Below are 10071 nucleotides of genomic sequence, written 5' to 3' on the forward strand. Positions count from 1 at the left end.
TTAGCCCATATATATGTTGGCCAGCCTAATGATCTTTGGCTTTCTAAAACAACCGCTAGGTCTTTCACGTTTTGAATAATAAAACTAGAGTGCTACGTTAGCTACATTCGCATTGAATTGAGATCGAACAAAATATTGGAAACTGTGAGAGAGAGAGAGAGAGAGATTTTTCATGAAAGCGTGTTAGATTTTTCTACCTGAGAGTGTTTAGGATACCAATCGTCGTGGTTCACAGGTGTACCTCCGCATAAATTGGATACCGATCGTAGTGCTTCAAAGGAGTACCTCGCCAAAAACCACAAGGAGTGTTAGAGATTTGTCAAGCTCAATGTTGATAATCATACAAGATGTGAATGTTATTAATTGTTTGTTGTTCCATTTTTATGTTTTTTTTTTTAAAAAAAACATGTAAATCTCCTCGCATGGGGGAGTTTGCATAGTCCTCTCCAATTTTTATAATACGAGAGAACGTGCCATTCCCATGGCAACGTGCAATTTTCAGTGTGTTCATTGACTGCGTTCTCAGTGTCAAAAATCAAAAAATGGTAATGCTTACTCACCGCGCGAATGAATGCCTATCGCCAATGCGCTTCCTTATATCAACGATGTTGAGTATCTCCTGCACTTAACCCGCTGCAAGGGACGACATCCCAAGGAGGATACCCTTCAAGGAGTTTTTGTGCTATTGTGAGGACACCACAATTGTAAGATTCCCTTTAATAGGGGTTGTTGCAAAAAATTGTTATGCTTGGCAATGCCTTGGTCGATATCTATGCCAAATGTGGTGCGGGATGTTGTCTTTTGGAACGCTATGATTGTAGGATATGTCCGACAAGGACGTTAGGAGCTCTGTGTTGTTTTTTCCAAGTGCTTGAGGAGCTTACTCTTCGGAACGGTGTTAATTGATTGCGGGATACGCGCATAAAGCCAGAGCCTCTCTCTAGATGCAGTCACATACGCGTGCATCTTGATGCACGCAAGATGCCGATATGGGCTTGAAAATTCACTTTAATAGGGGCTATTGCAAACAATTGCCATGCTTGGCAATGCCTTGGTCGATATGTATGCCAAATGTGGTGCAGGATGTTGTCTCTTGGAACGCTATGATTGTTGGATATGCCCAACTTCATGTGATAGTGTAGTTCTGGAAGCAGATGCAAATGGAAGACTTTTCTCCAAATACATTCACCTACGCTTGCACCTTGAAGGCCAGTGGCCTTATGTAAGCTATTGACATGCGTGAGAGAATTAACGAGAAGATACCTGGTTTGGCGCTATCGGTAAAGGATGTCATGCTTGGTAGCGTACGTGATTGCATTTGGAGAGATGCCCTCTCTTCTCATACGTTGAAAATAACCCAAAGCTTCCTGGCCCAGCCGGCTCCTGTTGGGCAGATTCTACAATCAACGTCCTGCATAGTGCCACATGACTTCAAAATGCAAGCATAGGTGATTGCATCTGGAGAGATTCCATCTCTTTGCATCTGCTGAAAATAGCCCAGAACTTGCTGGCCCTGTCCTTCTTGGGCGTATCCCGCAATCAATGCGTTCTAAGGAATGACATTCCGAAAAGGAAGCTCGTCAAGCACTTTTCTGAGCCAACTTGGCATACATGTTAACCAAGCAATAGCCCTTGACTAAAAATATCATCGCGGATTCCTTTGCCCATATCAACATCTTGCATAATGCCACATGTCTTTAAGATGCAAGTGTACATAGTTGATTGCATCTGGAGAGGTGCCATCTCTTTGCATTTGTTGAAAGCATCCTAGAGCTTGCAAGCCCTATCCTCAAGAAAGTTTTGTGCTTTTTGAAGTACACCACATTTGGCAAACAACCCAAAGCTTCTTGCCCTGTAAGGCCCTGTCGGCCCTTGTTGGGCAAATCTTGCACAATCAGCGTCTTGCATAGTGCCACATGCCTTCAAAATGCAAGCATAGGTGATTGCATCTGGAGAGATGCCATCTCTTTGCATCATGTGAAAATAGGCCACAGTTGTCCTTATTGAGCATATCCCACAATCAGTGTGTTCGAAGGAACAACATTCCAGACATGAAGCTCGTCAAGCACTTTTTTTAGTCATCTTAAGTATCATGCCATACATGTCCACCAAGCAACAACCTTTGACTAAAAATATCATCATGGATTCCTTGCATCTTGGGTAATGCTGCATGATTTTTAGATGCTAGTGTACATAAGTGATTGCATCTGGAGAGATGCCATCTCTTTGCATCTGCTGAAAATAGCCTAGAGCTTCTTGGCCTTGTCCTGTTGGGCATATCTTGCAATCAATACACTCCAAGAGATGACATTTCGAACAAGAAGCTCCTCAAGCATGTTTTCTTTCTGAGGCAGACCACATTTGCCATACATGTCGACCAGTCGACCAAGTTAGTGTCAAGCACGAAAGCATAGGTGATTGCATCTCGAGAGATGCCCTCTCTTCTCAGATGTTGAAAAAAACCCAAAACTTCCTGCCCTGTAAGGCCCTGCCGGCCCTTGTTGGGCAAATCCTGCACAATCAGCATCTTGCATAGTGCCACATGCCTTCAAAATGCAAGCGTAGGTGATTGCATCTGGAGAGATGCCATCTATTTGCATCAGGTGAAAACAGCCCACAATTGTCCTTATTGAGCATATCCCACAATCAGTGTGTTCAAAGGAACAACATTCCGAACATGAAGCTCGTCAAGCACTTTTCTGAGTCATCTTAAGTATTTGGCATACATGTCCACCAAGCAACAACCTTTGACTAAAAATATCATCATGGATTCCTTGCATCTTGGGTAATGCCGCATGATTTTTAGATGCTAGTGTACATAAGTGATTGCATCTGGAGAAATTCCATCTCTTTGCATCTGTTGAAAATAGCCTGGAGCTTCCTGGCCCTATCCTGTTGGGCATATCTCGCAATCAATACACTCCAAGAGACGACTCCTCAAGCATGTTTTCTTTCTGAGGTAGACCACATTTGCCATACATGTCGAGCAGTCGACCAAGTTAGTGTCAAGCACGAAAGCGTAGGTGATTGCATCTCAAGAGATGCCCTCTCTTCTCAGATGTTGAAAACAACCCAAAAGCTTCCTGTCCTGTAAGGCCCTATTGCGCAAATCCTACAAATCAGCATGTTGCATAGTGCCACATGCCTTCAAAATGCAAGCACAGGTGATTGCATCTGGAGAGATGCCATCTCTTTGCATTCACCATGCTGAGCTATGACACGCGCGAGGTGGTTGGTGATGAGAGGGATGGCGCACTGGTGAATTGTTGAGGGAGGCCCATGCTTGCTCACAGATGTGCGGACCTTCAGAACAACGCAAGAAAAGCAACGTTGAAAACGAAAAGCCACGTGATGAGAAGGATGGCGCACTGGTGAATTGTTGAGGGAGGCCCATGCTTGCTCACAGATGTGCGGACCTTCAGAACAACGCAAGAAAAGCAATGTTCAAAATGAAAAGCCACGTGATGAGAGGGATGGCGCACTGGTGAATTGTTGAGGGAGGCCCATGCTTGCTCACAGATGTGCGGACCTTCAGAACAGCGCAAGAAAAGCAACGTTCAAAATGAAAAGCCACGTGATGAGAGGGATGGCGCACTGGTGAATTGTTGAGGGAGGCCCATGCTTGCTCACAGATGTGCAGACCTTCAGAACGGCGCAAGAAAAGCAACGTTCATCATGAAAAGCCACGTGGACAAAGGAGAGGGCAGAATTGAGATTTTGGGTCCTACGCTAACGTAGTAATAAGAAAGAATCTTTCAAAATTCTCGCGTGCATTTACAAATTCATTTTCAATGGAAAATTTATTATATAGTTTTTCGACTCGGCTCGGGGCGGAAAGTTTCAGCAGAACTGGAGTTGATGAGACATAACTGCAGTACTCTACATGAAGATGTAAAGTGAATGTCTCCCCTTGTGGGAGTGTGGGCAAGGGACTTTAGGCTTATGGCAAAAGGGTTTGGACAGGCTGTGGATGGGAGGCAATTCAGGCGCATCGACAACAAAGCTATCGAAAGAGCAACCAGGTTGGGCGGGATGAGTGCAGGCCGATCCTTAAATATGGCAAGATATAGGATATGTAGGTACTATAGATCCATGGTAAGGAGGAGGAGGGTAGTTGACGTAGTTATAAGACGCAGAAGCTGAGCAACTGGCATAGCAAGTGGGGCTACTTTGCATTGCTTTTTAGTAGAGGGTAGAGGATGGTTAGGTTGATGACTTGTTCTCTCTCTCTCTCTCTCTCTCTCTCTCTCTCTCTCTCTCTCTCTCTCTCTCTCTCTCTCTCTCTCTCTCTCTCTCTCTCTCTCTCTCTCTCTCTAAATTATATTGTGCACACGAGCTGCATTTGTAGGAAAAGGCGTGCATCAACGGAGAAGGGGGACAACAAGGGCAATGGGGCAAGGGGCTCGCATAATGGACCAAGGTTTAGTCGGGTAAAAAGGGGGAATCTTCGTAGGTATGTGGATATTTTATTTAAATACAAGCGAGTAGAGCGAGGAGTTAGACATGTACATTTAAAATATCATTGTTGACTAGTGTGTGACCCTTAGGAATTTGAAATATTATTGTTGACTAGTGTGTGCCTCGTCCTACGGACCTATGGACGAGGGAAGGAAGCGGAGGGGGGGGGGGGGGAGAGAGAGAGAGAGAGAGAGAGAGAGAGATTGTGTTAATATTCGCAAAGGGCCATGTCGGCCTATGTGGCTATCCATGTCCATACACACACACACACACACACACACACACACACACACAGAGTTATGGAGAGGGTGAGTAAATGAAAAGACACAATTCACTTCTATTATTATGAATAGTCTCAATCGGCACAACCTGAGACTCTTCTCCAAAAATGAAGTTGTTTGAAAGCAACCAATTTTAAAATTGGCAAAGGAATTTGTCACATCAAAATGAAAATCTTTAAAGTGTTGCATTGAGCACATGTAGAGCAGGTGTAGAACCCACAAGTCCATTATTTAAATAGTGTCTATCAGCACAGTCTAAGAGTTGTCTCTATAAAAACAAATATTTTTAAAAGCAAAACCAAATATATGAACTGACAAAGAAGTTGTCACATTAAAATGACAATCTTTGAGATGTTGCATTTAGACTTCTACCCAAACGATGACCGCTTTTTTGTGAGCCTCGCAATCTGTGAGCGGCTAACACATGGAAGCCATGATACAACATTCATGCACCACCTCGGTGTGTGTTACCTCCACATTGGAGAAACTAGAGGAGGACTCAAGAGGCAACAATTGCACCATGTGCACTGCTCTCTCTTTTCCTTGGGCAGCACATTTCCCCTTGGGACAATCCTTTTTGCCATGCCCACTCCCTAAACATGTGAAACATAGTTTTTCTTTTTTAGCCTTCTCAAACTCTTCAGTGGAGAGAGGACCCATAGATCCCTTGGGTTTCTTGGAGGCCTCCGACGCAACTACTATAAACTTTCTTTTTGTTGTGTCCATGTTGTGTGCATGCATTTGCATGTGTAGTGGTAGGCACGTGATTATTATGCGATGGTCTCTCATCGGGATTGACGTGAATATAAGCTTGCACTATAGCCTCCTCAAGCGTCTTGGGGTCCTGAGCCTTGACATTCTTCTTAAGCTCTGATGTCAGACCATGGATAAACCCACGCACTTGTTGAACCCCTCTAGCTTGTGAACGACATCACGATAGTGCAAGATATACTCCAATAGTGTTGTGTGCTGACGCATAGAACACTTATCCCAAGTAGACCAATTTTTGTCCGCTTTATTTGTGGGCAAAAAATCCTTTTTAAATACAACCTCAAAGGCTTCCCAAGTGTGGGGTATGATGCCCTTCTCCTTGAGAAACATCCACCATTTTTAGGCCTTGCCTTCTAACGTCAAACTTGTTTGCAGTGCCTTGACTGCATCCGGAGTGCATCTCAGATTGTGAATCCGATCCCATTTACTAAGGAATATATTCATCGTATCTTTATTGCGTTCTCTTTTCTCTCCCCTAAAAAATCAGTGGTTTTGTATTTTTCAACGAATCATCCACCTCTTTTTGGGTAAGAGAGTGAAGAGAATCCGGATTGGGACCCTATCCCTGATCGGAGCCTTGCTCCTGCATATGCATGCCAACAAACCCCTTAGTTTGCTGTTGCGTATATTGCACTCCTAAATTTGATAATTTGGTGACATTTTAATTCAAACATGCAAAATTACTCTCTAATACAAACATGTGTGTTTGCAATGCATGAAACTTTTGTATATCAAGCAGCTCATAGCTATCATCCGGCCTTGGTGCCGCGCGGGTGCCCTCCATGAGAGTATCCGACCGCGGGGCAACATCAAGTGGATTTGGTGCAATAAATCAAATGTATGATTCATGTTAATGTCCAACTCCATGGCAGTGTGTGTTGTGCCAGCAAGAGAATAGAAGATACATTATCTCCAAAGTGGTCAGATAAGAACAATTTGAAGCTATCGTGCTTTGCCGTGCCAAGTAGAAATCGCCAACCGTTGGTGGCTATCTCCAAAGTGATCGAATGAGAACAATTTGAAGCTATCGTCTTCGGTTGTGTCAAGTAGAAACCGCCAAAACCTGATGTCGATGTCGAAAACAAAGGTGCAACCTTCCAAAGATTACTTTGTTACTTTGCCGCATTGTTGTGAAAGCTTTGAAAAAAAATCTCACGAAGAGCATGATAAGTGGCTGAGATTGAAGACCTTTAAGTCGTGCTTTGAATCTCCGATCTAGTATCCTTGAATTCCACCCCTTCCTTCATCTTGCTTCTTGTTCAATTGGAACCTTATTAAGCCCCAAAGAATTTGGATACTTTGCTGTAAATTTTTAACATAAATATACCGAGCATCGAATCTTGATAGTACGAAGGTCTTTTGTGGCCTCATGTATATACTGCGCATCGAATCTTGATAGTACAGAGGTCTTTTGTGGCCTCACGTTTTTCGAGCTTTATTGAGCCATAGAGAAGACATGCTTGCTCAAGGGGTGTGTACCCGTGGTGGGCACACACCCTTGAGCAATTTAAATTGGCCAAGTTGTATGGCCTTGGGCGCCTAAGGTATGAAAATACCTTTACAAAGAAGCCATGGCGGCTGTACAGACGATGAGCAAGGAGAAGAGAGAGACCTTGCACGTGGTGTGTTGCTCCTTTGTCCACGCCGCCGGGTCTTGAAAGGTTCCCCTTGCGTCGTGAACCCAACGAGCCCAAATTGGTCCAACTCAAGCTCCCTCCCCACCTCAACAGTCCTAGACACAGATTTTATTGTTTCTACATAACAGGTCCCTTACAATCTTCTACAGTTTGTGCTATATAGCACGTGTTGTTCTCGCTTTGTTTCTCCTCTTTTCGGACAGTTTTCACATCAGGTGCAACATTTACCATGGCTGACAACATCACAGGTGTGTTCAAGATGTTTGTTGTTGAGGATCGATAGGATGGGGACAATCACCCTATGTGGGCTTATATGATGGAACATATCCTTGTGCCAAATGCCTTATAATCTCCTCTTGTTGAGCCAGTGAGACTCGATAAGGAGGCTTATTAGGAGGTGAGCTACCATGTAAAAGTTCTATGCAATGATCATCTTGTCCCTTTTTGGGAGGTAGTTCCCTGGGAATGTCACCCGTAAACACATCTTGAAACTCATTTAGGAAACTAGAAAGACATGCCCCCATTGGGTCACCTCTAGAGGAAGAATTCTGGGTTCAAATCCCCGTAGGGTCACCTCGAGAGGGACACCTTGTGCTCACTTGGTGAGCACGTTGCTAGGGCTATTGCCCTTGGGACATTGGAGTGCATCCTCCTCCTAGGGTGGGTCACCCGACGTGTACCATCAATTAGGTAGCCATGGTGATGCCTATGCATGGCTCTTGCCCGACCATGTTTCATAGCTAGTATTTGGAAGGGATAAGAACCTCCCCCTATGGGCCCTCCGACCCGTCGGTAAAAAAGTATCATCAAGTCTTCAACATTGGCCAAGAACGGGTCTATTAATACTACCCAAGCTAAACTGGACTTGTGGTTGCAATTGAAACAATTATTTCCAAAGAAACTCACATTGAAAGTTTTAGTATATTTCTTGCTACAACCACACATCAGGTGACATCGATGTGCTATTGAAAATCAATGGCGCCGCGCCCAAGTGTCTTGCTAAAGGCATGAAAAAAAAAAAGACTATGGTGTGGGAAAGAGTGTTGCATTCATAACAATGAGGGAGAAGATAGACAAAAAGCGAGCATGCCCTCAAGTTGATGAAAACGCTCACAGTTTCCATTACCAAAAGGCTGCTTGATTGGACTCTAGGAATGCATGCACTAAGAATGCACCCTTCTCAATCTCCTCAATCTGCTTTTGCCTAAGCACTCACGTCATCATTTGATCATTTAACTTGCTCAAAACTTGCTAGCTCTTTCCATCATTTCATACACTTGTGATTCCTCTCTGAAGGAACTTTTGTTTAAGAACAGTTTCTGTTTTAGCTCGCTCAGACTTCGCAACACACTGGTTCTGTTTGGTGCAAATGCAAGAATCTATTTCTTCGCCCTTCATTGGCATGAACAAGGCTGTTGCATCTTTTGGAAAATGTAGCCTTGATGATGGATCACTGGTTGCAACGAAGCTTCATATTGCTGGCCATTCCCTTTCCAGATGCTAACTATATCCAAATAGGGTTCGGATTTTAGCACACCATTTTGTTTTGCCCCATACAAAAATGTCATTACTTGACCCCATGAACCAGAAACTTAGGTTCCCACACAATTTCATGTAGAGCTACCAAACATAACAGAATTCTCCAAGAAAGCGCATGTCGTTATGTCAATAAATTTGCTCACTGCACTATTAGTACATGCCACAATCTAAAGATCATTTCAGCGATGAATTTGCTTGTTTAGCACAGCCACAATCAAAGATCTGATGTTGCAATTGCTTACAAACATGATACAACTTTCTATCAAAAAACGACTCCCAGCACAAAAACAACTACCTGGGATACGCCTGCATCGATTTAATGTTTGCCTAGGTTTCAATTGAAAATAAAGAGAAAACCAGTAAAAATTACAAAGTTTTAGTGGTACAAATTCCTGCAGATTCTAAGGGTACTTTTGGTTTGTAACTTGACGAAGAGGAAAATTGACAATACTATAGAGGAGAGAGTTTCCCACCTCTTGAAGATATCTAAATAATAATGTGCAAACAGGTGCTAAGACTGGAGAAACGGAGCTAGATGTGCGACAAGCAACAGTAGTGAATAAACATCTTGCAATGAGATCGTATAGAAGGGAAACAGTGCATATATGATGGTGTGTATGCCTCGGCGGTAGGTGATAGCCAGCACTTGGCCTCCCAACAACCATCATAAAGTTCAACAAACTTCACTTCTAGCAATCGAAACATGATTGATAGTCTTGAACTACATCGAAAGGTAACGCAGAGGAAAAAGCCCGTTAAACACACATAATGGGAGAAACAACAACACTAATAATTGATGTAGCCATAATGAACATTCATAACCTTGCACACAATGGCATTCCACCCTAGTAAAACCTTGATGTTCCTACATCGTACTACATAATTTAACCCCCTACATGCTGAAAACTCTATATAATCACATCTCAAGAACTATAACTCAACATCCCCTCCACAAACTCTGCTTACTGTTTCCAATCAAAGCATGCATATCTTTTTCGCCCATAAAATCATTGCAGAACATTATTAAGCTATCAATTTCAAGCGTCGGGATATTTCGAGTATATCAGTCCAGAGGAACTTGAGTAACCGTATAATTCCCTGCCTGGCAGATACATGGAGAAATCTACGTAACGCAGAGGAAAAAGCCCGTTAAACACACATAATGGGAGAAACAACAACACTAATAACTGATGTAGCCATAATGAACATTCATAACCTTGCACACAATGGCATTCCACCCTAGTAAAACCTTGACGTTCCTACATCGTACTACATAATTTAAACCCCTACATGCTGAAAACTCTATATAATCACATCTCAAGAACTATAACTCAACATCCCCTCCACAAACTCTGCTTACTGTTTCCAATCAAAGCATGCATATC

This window comes from Adiantum capillus-veneris, chromosome 20 (genome assembly GCF_014529385.1).
Source record: "Adiantum capillus-veneris isolate H3 chromosome 20, ASM1452938v2, whole genome shotgun sequence".
NCBI lineage: Eukaryota > Viridiplantae > Streptophyta > Polypodiopsida > Polypodiales > Pteridaceae > Adiantum > Adiantum capillus-veneris.